General features: G+C 43.8%; 1 protein-coding gene across 2 annotated transcripts in view; it reads left to right on the top strand.

Annotated features, from left to right (window-relative positions):
* The first annotated feature begins 6,442 nt into the window (after positions 1–6,442).
* casp7 (caspase 7, apoptosis-related cysteine peptidase) overlaps positions 6,443–12,435 on the top strand; it is a 44,162-nt gene continuing 38,169 nt past the window's right edge. Inside the window, exon 1 of one of the 2 annotated variants that reach the window (XM_078223270.1) lies at positions 6,443–6,808. The gene's annotated coding sequence lies outside the window, so the exon portion shown is untranslated. Of the gene's footprint in view, positions 6,815–12,435 lie in introns of both variants that reach the window. The other variant, XM_078223271.1, reaches the window with a different exon arrangement.

Here is a 12,435-nt window from a genome sequence, read left to right as displayed (position 1 = left end):
TTGTATTGGTACATGGAGTTCTGATTTTTGACAGAATAAAATTTCAATATTATAGTCTGGCAATGACTTTAATAGGATGCTGTTTATAAGTAATACATTATTTCCCATTTTTTTTGTATACATTTTTTATTTTATGAAGTCTATCCCTTTATTGTCCTTTAGGACCGCCACCTTGAACCACTGCAGTCACCTGATGTAGGTACACCCACAGTGCTCTTAAGAATTGAGTTCCAAGATTTTGTTGCAGGAATCAATGGAAGCTTGATATAGTTCAAAGTCAGGATAGTGTGAGTCTTGTAGGGTGTTGAGGAACCTTTTGGTTTATTACAGCTTTGTTTAAGAGCATTCAAATGGTTATTGGGTAAACATATGGATGATATTGGAATAGTGTAGATTAGAGGGGCTTTAGATTGGTTTCACTGGTCGGCGCAACATCGAGGGCCGAAGGGCCTGTACTGCGCTGTAATGTTCTATGTTCTATGTTCCCTTTAAGTAGCCAGACCAAGTCACAGAGTTTTTCAAAAGCCATTTATTCGACCATCTAAATGCTTTTTAAAAGATAAAATTGTACCCGCCTCTACTACTACCTCTGGCAGCTTGTTCTAGACACTCACCACCGTCTGTGAAAAAATTGCCCCTCTGGATGCTTTTGTATCTCTCCCCTCTCACCTTAAACCTATGCCCTCTAGTTTTAGTCTCCCCTACCTTTGGGAAAAGATATTGACTATCTACCTTGTCTATGCCCCTCATTATTTTATAGACCTCTATAAGGTCACCTCTCAGCCTCCTACGCTCCAGAGAAAAAGGTCCCAGTCTCTTCAGCCTCTCCTTATAACTCAATCCATCAAGTCCTGGTAGCATCCGAGTAAATCTTTTCTGCACTCTTTCTAGTTTAATATCCTTTCTATAATAGGGTGACCAGAATTGCACACAGTATTCCAAGTGTGGCCTTACCAATGTTTTGTACAACTTCAACAAGACGTCCCAACTCCTGTATTCAATGTTTTGACCGATGAAACCAAGCATGCCGAATGCCGCCTTCACCATTCCATCCACCTGTGACTCCACTTTCAAAGAGCTATGAACCTGTACCCCTCGATCTCTTTGTTCTGTAACTCTCCCCAACGTCCTACCATTAACTAAGTAAGTTCTGTCCTGATTCAATCTACCAAAATGCATCACCTCGCATTTGTCTAAATTAAACTCCATCTGCCATTTGTCAGCCCACTGGCCCAATTGATCAAGATCCGTTGCAATTGGAGATGACTTTCTTCACTGTCCACTATGCCACCAATCGTGGTGTCATCTGCAAACTTACTATCCATGCCCCCTATATTCTCATCCAAATCATTAATATAAATGACAAATAACAGTGGGCCCAGCACTGATCCCTGAGGCGCACCGCTGGTCACAGGCCTCCAGTTTGAAAAACAACTCTACAACCACCCTCTGGCTTCAGTCAAGAAGCCAATTTTGTATCCATTTAGATACCTCACCCTGGATCCTGTGAGATTTAACTTTATGCAACAACCTACCATGTGGTACCTTGTCAAAGGCCTTGCTAAAGTCCATGTAGACAACATCAACTGCACTGCCGTCATCTACCTTCTTGGTTACCCCTTCAAAAAATTCAATGAAATTTGTGAGACATGATTTTCCACTCACAAAGCCATGCTGACTGTCCCTAATCAGTCCTTGCATCTCTAAATGCCTATAGATCCTGTCTCTCAAAATACCTTCCAACAATTTATCCACCACAGATGTGAGGCTCACTGGCCTGTAGTTCTCAGGTTTTTCCCTGCAGCCCTTTTTAAACAAAGGCACAACATTTGCCACACTCCAATCTTCAGGCACTTCACCCGTGACTATCGACTTGGGGAGAATGTGCAAACTCCACACAGACAGTGACCCAAGGTGGAAATCAAACCCAAGTCCCTGGCGCTGTGAGGCAGCAGTGCTAACCACTGTGCCACCGTGCTGCCCAGATTCAATTACAAGTAATTAGCATATAGCAATCCAGATCTAGGAGTTGTCTATCCACTCACAACTATTGCTTAAGGTTACATCATGCATAGGATACAAATGTTAAATACCAATCACTGCCATTGCGTGCCTACTTAATTGTAATATCCAATCAGCATGAAGAATTAATCATGTTAGATAGCATAATTCATTACTGGTACAAGTTCTTGTCCTTAACATCCAAACCATCTGCATTTGTAGATACCAATGACCTCTCCCATGTCCAGATGTCTAATTTAATAAATTATTTTGGACTGAGCCAAGGATAGATAAATAAATCTACACTCCAGAGATTCCCACCCTACATTGGGGCGACACGGTAGCACAGTGGTTAGCACTGCTGCTTCACAGCTCCAGGGACCTGGGTTCGATTCCCGGTTTGGGTCACTGTCTGTGTGGAGTTTGCACATTCTCCTCATGTCTGCGTGGGTTTCCTCCAGGTGCTCCGGTTTCCTCCCACAGTCCAAAGATGTGCGAGTTAGGTTGATTGGCCAAGTTAAAATTGCCCTTCGTGTCCTGAGATGCATAGGTTAGTGGGTAAATATGTAGGGATACAGAGGTAGAATCTTAGAAACCCTACAGCACAAAGAGACCATTCGGCCCATCGAGTCTGCACTGACCACAATCCCAACCAGGTCCGCCATATCCCTAGATATTTACCCACTAATCCCTCTAACCTATGCATCCCAGGACACTAAGGGCAATTTTTTAGCATAGCCAATCAACTTAACCTGCACATCTTTGGACTGTGTGAGGAAACCGGAGTGCCCGGAGGAAACTCATGCAGACACAAGGAGAATGTGCAAACTCCACACAGACAGTGACCCAAGTCGGGAATCGAACCCAGGTCCCTGGAGCTGTGAAGTAGCAGTGCTAACCACTGTGCCTCCGTGCCGCCCTAGGACCTGGGTGGGATTGTGGTTGGTGCAGACTCGATGGGCCGAATGGCCTCTTTCTGTACTGTAGGGTTTCTATGATTATCTTGAAGGCTATGTCTGTCATTTGGACAGGCTTTTAGTTTTCAGATAGAAATCTCACAATGAGACGAAGAGCCCACAATTTGGTGCCCTGATATACTTGTCTTGCAGTTAAACTGTGTGCGTGCTTTTCAATTAACTCTTTCAAGGAGTATGGTAATTAGCTATTCCCCTTCATGATTTTTAATATGGATATTGACCCCCTTCAGACAGGAACTTGCAGGAGGTGCTATTCCCATGCATTTGCTGCCCTTTTCCTTCCAGCTGGTAAAGGTCACAAGTTTTTAAAGCGCTGTCAAGAGACTTGGTGAGTTGCTGCAGTGCATCTTGTTGATGGTACACACTGCTATCACTGTGTACTGGAGGGAGCAAATGGTTAACGTGGTGGGTGGTGTGCTGGTCAAGTGGGCTGCTTTGTCCTGGATGGTGCTGAGTTTCTCGAGTTTTGCTGGAGCTGCACTCATCCAGGCAAGTGGAGGGTATCCCATCAGATTCCTGACTTGTGCCCTGCAGATGGGAGTCAGAAGGTGAGTTACTCACTGCAGAACACCAAGCCTCTGACCTGCTCTTGTAGCCTCAGTTCAGTTTCTGATCAGTGGTAACCCCCAGGACATTGATGGTGGGGGATTCAGCAATGGTAACACCATTGAATGTCAAGGAGAGATGGCTAGATTCTCCCTTGTTGGGGATGGTCATTTCTTGGCATGAATGTTATTTTCTACTTATCTGCCCAAGCCTGGATATTGTCCAGGTCTTGCTGCATATGGAAAGCGACTGCTTTTGTATCTGAGGAGTTGTGCAAAATTGTACTGAACATTCATCAATGAAGATCCGTATTTCTGACCTTCTGATGGAGGGAAGCGTCTGAGCAATTATTACTCGGGTTACTCAAGTTACGACTGAGCAAGTGGCCTGATGGAGTTGTCACTTTGCTGATGATCAAGAGTAGACTGAAGAGATGGTCATTGTCTTGCTTTCTGTGGACAATTGGGATGAGCAATAAAATGTTGACCTAGAACATAGAACCTAGAACATTACAGCACAGAACAGGCCCTTCGGCCCACGATGTTGTGCCGACCTTCATCTGAAACCAAGATCAAGCTATCCCACTCCCTACCTCCCGACCTACTAGCGAAACACACGTCCAGTAAATAATTGTTGAAAAGCCATTGTAAAAATCAAGTGTACAATGAACATAATAGATTGCTACATGCAGGGCCCTTCACATGACTATGTTTTGCGATGTTGGGCCTGGAGGAAGGTAAGAAATGGCCTTGCTTATTAAAAGGAAAGCAAAATTCACAAATTCTTGGTGGTGAGGGTGGGGTGGGGGGAGCAGAATTAATACTGATGATACTCAGCAAGCTACACCACAATTCTTTAAACGGGAGTGAAGTTTACATGTTGCCGAGCTAAATGGGTGAGAGTAGATATTGTAATTGGCAAATGAACCAGAGGTGACAAGAGGAAAAATATTTTTATGCTGTAAGTGCTTAATATTTGGAATGCCTCATGGGTGATGGATACAGATTCAGTAGGAGCGCTCGGTGGGGAATTGAATAAATACTTGAAGGAGAATGCATTGCATTGCACGGATCTAGGGAAGCAGCTGAGCTGTAGCATTTACTGCATTGCTCCACAAAAGAGCAGGCGGGGTTTAGATGGGCCACATGATACTCTGCTGCACAGTGCTATTTTGATTTTGGTGGAACAGTTCTAGTCAGTGACCATTAATCAGTGACCATTAAGTTGCCTTGGTTCAGATCATGAAGGGTAGAGAAATTAGCCTTCAGCAGCCCAGTTAGAGACCTTGTGGCAGGCACAGTGGTAGCAACGTTACTGCTGGACCAGAAGCTCTGGATTCGAGTCCAACATCAGTCCTTGTTGGCCACATTCACACCGCAGTTCTAAGAGCTGATAATCAGCTTGGCAGTCCTTCCACCGCCTCCCCACTATTCACCAAAAGGTAAAAAACAGTGTGGGTGTGAAGATGTACTAAAATAAATTCAGTCCCAGACTGTAGGCTATCTGTAGAGTCAAATAGATGTTGAATTTCTGATTGGGATATATTGTAAGTAACATTGGATGAACTAAATGCCAAAAGACCTTTTGATTTGATTTGATTTATTATTGTCACATGTACTAGCATACAGTGAAAAGTATTGTTTCTTGCGCACTATACAGACAAAACATACCGTTCATAGAGAAGGAAACAAGAGAGTGCAGAATGTACTGTTACAGTTCTAGCTAAGCTGCAGAGAAAGATCAACTTCGTGCAAGATTGGTCCATTCAAAAGTCTGACAGCAGCAGGGAAGAAGCTGTTTTTGAATCGGTTGGTACGTGACCTCAGATTTTGTGCTTGGGGGCAAACGTTGTGCTAGCCTCCTGTCAGAATGGATTGTGTTTTCTAGGCTCACTGAATACTTGGCTGGTTGCTGTCAAAGAGCAAGTGAAATAGGGACCGTGACCAGAATTTGTGGGAGGATATCAAAGTCCTTCCAGGAATCATCTGGAAAGGTAGTTTTATTTTGGCTATATATGAGGCAGGGGATAGGATTTTCAAATCTTTTGAGTTGGCTTTGGTGAAGCCTGAGATTTTATCTATAGTCAGGAGTGCTTGATTTGTTTACCCTTATCCTGAACCGAACTATATTAGTGGAGGAGAATTTATAATTTCATAAACCGCCTTCTTCCCTGCACCCGGACATTGAATTGCTCCAGTGCAGGAGACCATTCGGCCCATCTGCACCATCTCTCCGACATAGCATCTCATCCATGGCCTATCCCCATAACCCCACATATTTACCCTGCTAATCCCCTAACCTACATAGCTTGGTACACTAAGGGGCTATTTAGCATAGCCAATCCACCTAACCTGCACACCTTTGGACTGTGGGAGGAAACCGGAGCACTCACAGCTTCAAGGACCTGGGTTCAATTCGGCCTTGGGTGACTGTGAGGAGTCTGCACATTCTCCCTGTGTTTGTGTGGCTTTCCTCCAGGTGCTCTGGTTTCCTCCCACAGTCCAAAGTTGTGCAGGAGAAGGGGGATTGGGTATGCAAAGTTGCCCCTTAAGAGTCCAAAGATGTGTAGGTTAGATGGATTAGCCACGGTAAATGTGTGGAGTTACGGGGATAGGATGGGAGGGGGAAGGGCCTGGATAAGATACTCTCAGAGTCGGTGCAGACTTGATGGGCCGAATGGCCTCCTTCTGCACTGGAGGGTTTCTATGATTTTATCCCAGCATATCCTGTGCAGGCTGCAGCTTCTCAGAGAGCATTAGTTGCATTCTCTTTGTTCATGGCTGGTGGGGAAAGGGAGGTGAATGTATCCAAAGTCGATTGTTCCTAACTAGAAGGGCGATGGCTTTCCGGAATTGCCTTGTCGTCAGACAATGAACCGAAGGATCTAAATATATACATGTATAGAGAGATCGCGTCTTGTACAGGAAATGAACTGCGGGGAGAAACATCTACAGCGAGAAACTGCGATCCATTTGGAGAAGCCACTACTTCCTAGAATTGGAATCTCAATCTTGCGCCTTCTTTTTTGTTTGTTCAGACTATTTGAAATATGTACATGTGAAAAAATGCACAGAGTTTACCCCCCAGCCAGTGAATGGAAGCGAGTTTCAGGGAGTGGAGGCGGAGCTGAGAGCTTCGGTTTCAGTTTCAGCTCCAATCATTTCCCCAGCTCTGGGCGTCCAATACAATTTGTGTCAATTTCAACCTCAACCAACCAACCAACTGTGAAGAAAGTTTCTTCCTGTTATTTCAGCCTGTGTCGCTTCCAATCGCTTAGGCCGAAGGTACTGGTAAACAGATTTCCTCTTTTCTTGCATGTTTAATTCGATCTTGGGATTATGAGGTTTAAAATACATTTTTGGGTTTTTTTAAGAATGGAATTCGTGCGAGTCTTGTCTGGCGGATGCTTGACTCCAATCTTCCCATATAGTCATTTTCAGTTTGCCGCGGTGACCAATGAAGTAGCCCTTTCATTTCAAAATTGGTAATGTTTATAAATTTCTCAACCTTTGGGAAACTTTTTTGCAAGTGAAATATGATATATATTTAAAAATGACCTTTATCTAGCTTCTACAGTGAAAGCTGAAAAAGCTCACGGAAATTAAAACTACCAAGATTTCTGACCAGCTTTCAGTTTCTAGGCGTTTTGTTTGAAGTGCTTTCTCTGCAGCCTTTTCTTTAAACAACTGATTTGTGGAGAAATGGCTCATTGAGGCGGATTCAATGGGATTTGTCAAAGTGAGGATTAACCATGCATTCCATCATCTATGTTCAACCCCAGGATTCCCCCACTCCTGGAAGCTACAACAGTTATGCCCATCTATGTAGATTAAGCTTAAAAAAAATAGTGGAAATAACTGTTCCCCATTCTTGCATACTGATGGTTGTGTTCCGCTTTTTACAAAAAAAAATTCACAGTTGGCACTGGCCAATTCCTATTACAAAATACGCCCATTTTATTGTAAGCAATTGCCTTGAAGTGTAACATGCAGTTGAGTCCTAGGGTTATGGTAAAAGTCATGATGTGGAGATGCCAGTGTTGGACTGGGGTAAACACAGTAAGAGTTTTAACAACACCAGGTTAAAGTCCAACAGGTTTATTTGGTAGCAAATGCCATTAGCTTTCGGAGCGCTGCTCCTTCGTCAGATGGAGTGGAAATCTGCTCTCAAACAGGGTACAGAGACACAAAATCAAGTTACAGAATACTGATTAGAATGCGAATCCCTACAGCCAACCAGATCTTAAAGATACCGACAATGTGAGTGGAGGGAGCATTAAGCATAGGTTAAAGAGATGTGTATTGTCTCCAGACAGGACAGCCAGCAAGTCCAGGAGGCAAGCTGTGGGGTTTACTGATAATGTGACATAAATCCAACATCCCGGTTTAGGCTGTCCTCATGTGAAAAGTCACCATAGTCCCAGGTGACTAGAGGCTGCTCTCTGCTTTGAGGTGGAGAGCTGACTGATGGCGATTTAACCTGAGGATCACCACATCTCGGGTAAGGGGTACGGTTGAGAAGATATTGGAATAGCATAGGTTAAATGGACTTTAGATTGGTTTCACAGGTCGGTGCAACATCGAGGGCCGAAGGGCCTGTACTGCGCTGTAATGTTCTATGTGGGGCTTCCATGAATAGCCTCGACTGATATGGAAATTGAACCCACCCAGTTGGCATTGCTCTGCATAGCACATAGGTATTATAGGGTACAGTACAGGACATGTCCAGAGGACAGGACTTTGTTAGTTTAGAGTGTCCTGATGTTGCTTTTTATTAAATTTTCTTTTTTAGTGGTTTTCTCTGTGCCCTTTTTTGTTCTCCTCTCGCAATCCAGTTTGCACAGTTTTCTTGATTTATCTTTTCCTGTTTAGTATCACATGTCTACTTATAAGATCTTGTCAGCTTCTCCCTTTTTTTCAGGGATAAGAAGTCCAAGCTTTGCCCTACTTTTTCCATGTCTGTCACATCTTTCATGGTAGAGATTTGTTTTGTGGTTGAGCTAGGAATTACCTCCAGTGCCTCAGCGTCTCAGCCAAAATTAGACACTGTGGGTGGGATTTTATGGCCTCGCTCATCATGAAACCATAAAATCCACCCACAGTGTCTACCGAGGGCAATGGATCTTTCCATGCTCTGTCCTTCACCCACTCTGATTTCCGTGGTGGGCGAGGTGGTAAAATTCCAGCCTGTACGTCAGGTTAGCCTGAGCAAAATATTACAGTTGAGCATAACTGTCCCTGACTTGTCACCCATTGTTTTAGATATATAGTTCAATTGCTGTACATCTGTGACTAGGCACAAAGAGCTCTGATTTTATTAGGCCTCCACGGTATCTTTTATAAGTTCATCCTTAGCAAGTTCTTGGCTTTTTTTTCTACTATGCATTTTAGTTTATACTTGTCTGCTTTGAATTTCGCCTTCCTTTGTCCTCCCCATTTAGATTATAGAACGGACAGCTCAGGAGGAAGCCATTTGGTCCATGATGCCTATGTCAGTTTGTTGAAAGGGCTATTCAATTAGTCCGAGTCTCCAACTCAATTCACTTTTCGCTTTCAAGTATTTATTCAATTACCTTTTGAAAGTTACTATATGCTGCTTCCTGCACTCTTTCAGGCAGTGTAATCGAGAACATAACTACTTGTGTCAAAATTTTGCCTCTGGTTTCATAGAATCATAGAATCCCTACAGTACAGAAGGGGATCACGCGACTCATTGAGCCTGCACCGATAACAATTCCACCCAAGCCCTATTCCTGTAAGCCCACATATTTTACCCTGCGAGACCCCCTTACACTAAGGGGCAATTTACCATGGCCAATCAACCTAACCTGCACATCTTTGGGCTGTGGGAGGAAACTGGAGGAACCCCACGCAGACATGGGGAGAAAGTGCAAACTCCACATAGTTACCCAAGGCCGGAATTGAACCCAAGCCCCTGGCGATGTGAGGCAGCAGTGTTAACCACTGTGCCACCTTATTGTTTCTTCTGCCAGTTACCTTTAACCTATGCCCTCTTGTTACCAATTCTTCAGCTAATGAAAACAGCTAATAGGGAGAAACAATCAAAAACCTACAAGATTTTGAACAGCTCAAATTGCCCGTTAACCTTCTCTGCTCCAAGGAGTACGAGCCCAGTTTCACTAGTCTCTTGAACATTGAATGTATTCAAGAGGCGGCTAGATATAGCACTTGGGGCAAATGGAATCAAAGGTTATGGGGAGAAAGCAGGATTAGGCTATTGAGTTGGACGATCAGCCTTGATCGTATTGAATGGCGGAGCAGGCTCAAAGGGCCAAATGACCACCACCTGCTTCTATATTTCTTCTTGTAGCTGCCAGCATTCTGTTGAATCTCCTCTGCACCCTCCCTAAGGTCTTCGCATCCTGCACCTTGTTAGATCCCTTAATCAATTCACTTGTATTTTCTGAGCTGCCTCTCCAGAATTAACTGTCCCTCCTAGTTTAGTTTAATCTGCAAATCTAACCTACGAGCATTGAGTTTTCAATTCATTGATGAAAATCAGAAACCGTAATTATTTCAAAGGTATCTCATTCTGTACCCCTGCCACCACCCAGTATTACTTGATAAGTACCCATTGTTTCTAGTTTTCAGTCTATTTTTTATCCAGTCCCAAGGTTTATCCTGAAAGGACAATGTCCACATCATAAAGAATTCATTTAATTATGTCAATTGAAGTTACCTGTTAAAATTGGACTATGGTCTCCCATATCCTTCTCATCTCTTTAGAACAAAGAAAAATACAGCATAGGAACAGATCCTTCAGCCCTCCAAGCCCGTGCCAATCATGATGCCCCAACTAAACGAAAGATAAAATCTTCTGCCCTTACTCGGTCCGTATCCCTCTATTCCCTCCCTATTCACATATCCATCCAGATGCCTCTTTAAATGTTGCTAATGTGCCAGTTTCCACCACCACCTCTGGCAGTACGTTCCAGGCACCCACCACTCTCTGCGTGAAAACCTCCCTTGCACATTTCCTTTAAACTTTCCACCTCTCATCTTGAACCTGTGCATCCCTGTAATTGACACTTCCATCCTTGGAAAAAGCCTCTGACTGTCTATTCGGGGGGGGGAGAAAAAACTTACTTCAATCCCTGGATTCTGATATGATCTATGACAATTTCTCTCAGTGCCCTGGGTTGAGGTGTGGAAATTTGTCCAGGGTTTGCTTTTCCAATTGATCTTCAGTGACTCATATTAGAAATGCATGTGTTTGAACAGTTGCAGATGTGAAGTTCATGGGATTGATACGTCTTGGGTCTGTGTCTTTGGTTTGAAGTGGGATGTAGGGTGTTCATGTGGCCTGTTCTGAATTCTGCCGATCAGGAGGCTGAGTGGCTTGTTGTTGGAGGGGGAGGGGGGGGACAGGGTTGTTTTACTGGGAAGAAAATGCAAGGTATTCACACCTGTAAATGATGACTGGGACAGCCATACTGATGGTGGATGATGTTGTGCCTGCCACACAGTCTGTTTTAACCCTTATATGGTGGACAAAGAATTGCGAGTAGACTTCTTGTTAGTACAACAATATTTATTTAAACACACAATCAATCACTCACCCAACCAACAATAAGTTATTTTACAGAAATACTAAAGTTCAAGTCCAATACTAGACCTTGACTTAACTTTGCGTGACTGGCAAGTACCCAAGCATATATTGGCCTTTATCTGTGCGCTGGTCTCTGTAGTACTCTGCGTAGTCTGGTCTTTTGTTCTGATCTGACACTCAGGCTCTGGTCTTCCTTCCTTCTCGGGTGTGGTGGCTCTCCTCGTGCTGATCGTTGCTGGCGACGGTCACCATTGTTGTAGCTCGTTCGTGGGGTCAGAGAGAGAGATTGATTCTTGGTTGCGCAGCATCTTTTATTCCTCCTTGGTTTCATCCTTTTTGGGCAGTCTCCTGACTTTTGTCAATCAATCAATCAGGACTTGATCACCCTGATCGATAAGAGTCCAATCGGGTGCTGCCACACCGATCTCTGGGTGTGTACCCAACGGCCATGCCGGTAGGTGCTGGAGGCACGTAGGACACACACCTCTCTCCTAAATAAGGTGTTAAGGCTCCCCTTGTCTGGTAAACAAGTATGTTTGACCAGAGTGTCCATTGTCTTTGGGATGGCCTGTGTATTCAGTCGTCTGAGCTGCAGCCTGTTTATCTCTGTCTTTTAAGCTGCAGCCTGCTGTTTCAGTGCTTGTTCAATTTTCCCAGCGTGCTCTGTAAATTGCCATGTTAGGTGGCCCATTTGGCCACAATGACCCTCCTGGTCACAGGAAAGTGTTGGAAATAGCAGGTTTTCTTAGACTGTCTATTTAATTTCAAGATCAGATGGAGAAGTGGGTCTAAAGGATAGATGATCTCTACCTGGATATAAGGGCCATGTGATTCACATTGCTGTAGCGATGGACTTAGGGATGGGAGATGTCCCTAGGAAGCCATTGTAGGATCAGGTTGCAGGTTTTCCTAAAATATCACTAAACCTCACAGACATGATGTGGCTGCTAGGGTCTGAACAAGAGAGCAGAGATAGAAGCAGCTAGTCTATATTGTTCACCACACAACTCGTGTTCAGATTGAAGAAACCAAGTTCATGAGGGTTTAAATAAGACTCAGAGATTTAGAAGGAAGAATCTCACAATTTGTCCCTCACTGTGAAAGTCAGTTTCAGGAAAGGGGAAGAAAAGAAGTAATCCTCTGGAGCCGAGAATCACCTTGGACTGGCTCGTATAGAATGTGTTCACTTAAGGGATTGAGTAAAGTGTGACCATGGAGGGGGGATTTTGGTCATTTTAAAAGTTAATGAGAAATTTCTCTGTAGCTTATAATATAAATTACCTTCTGAAAGAGCATTGGTCAATGTTGCTTTTTGTTTGTTTGTTACAGTGAAAGTTTTAAA

The sequence above is a fragment of the Mustelus asterias genome, chromosome 11 (genome assembly GCF_964213995.1).
Source record: "Mustelus asterias chromosome 11, sMusAst1.hap1.1, whole genome shotgun sequence".
Classification (NCBI taxonomy): domain Eukaryota; kingdom Metazoa; phylum Chordata; class Chondrichthyes; order Carcharhiniformes; family Triakidae; genus Mustelus; species Mustelus asterias.
This window is presented reverse-complemented; position numbering and strand designations above follow the sequence as displayed.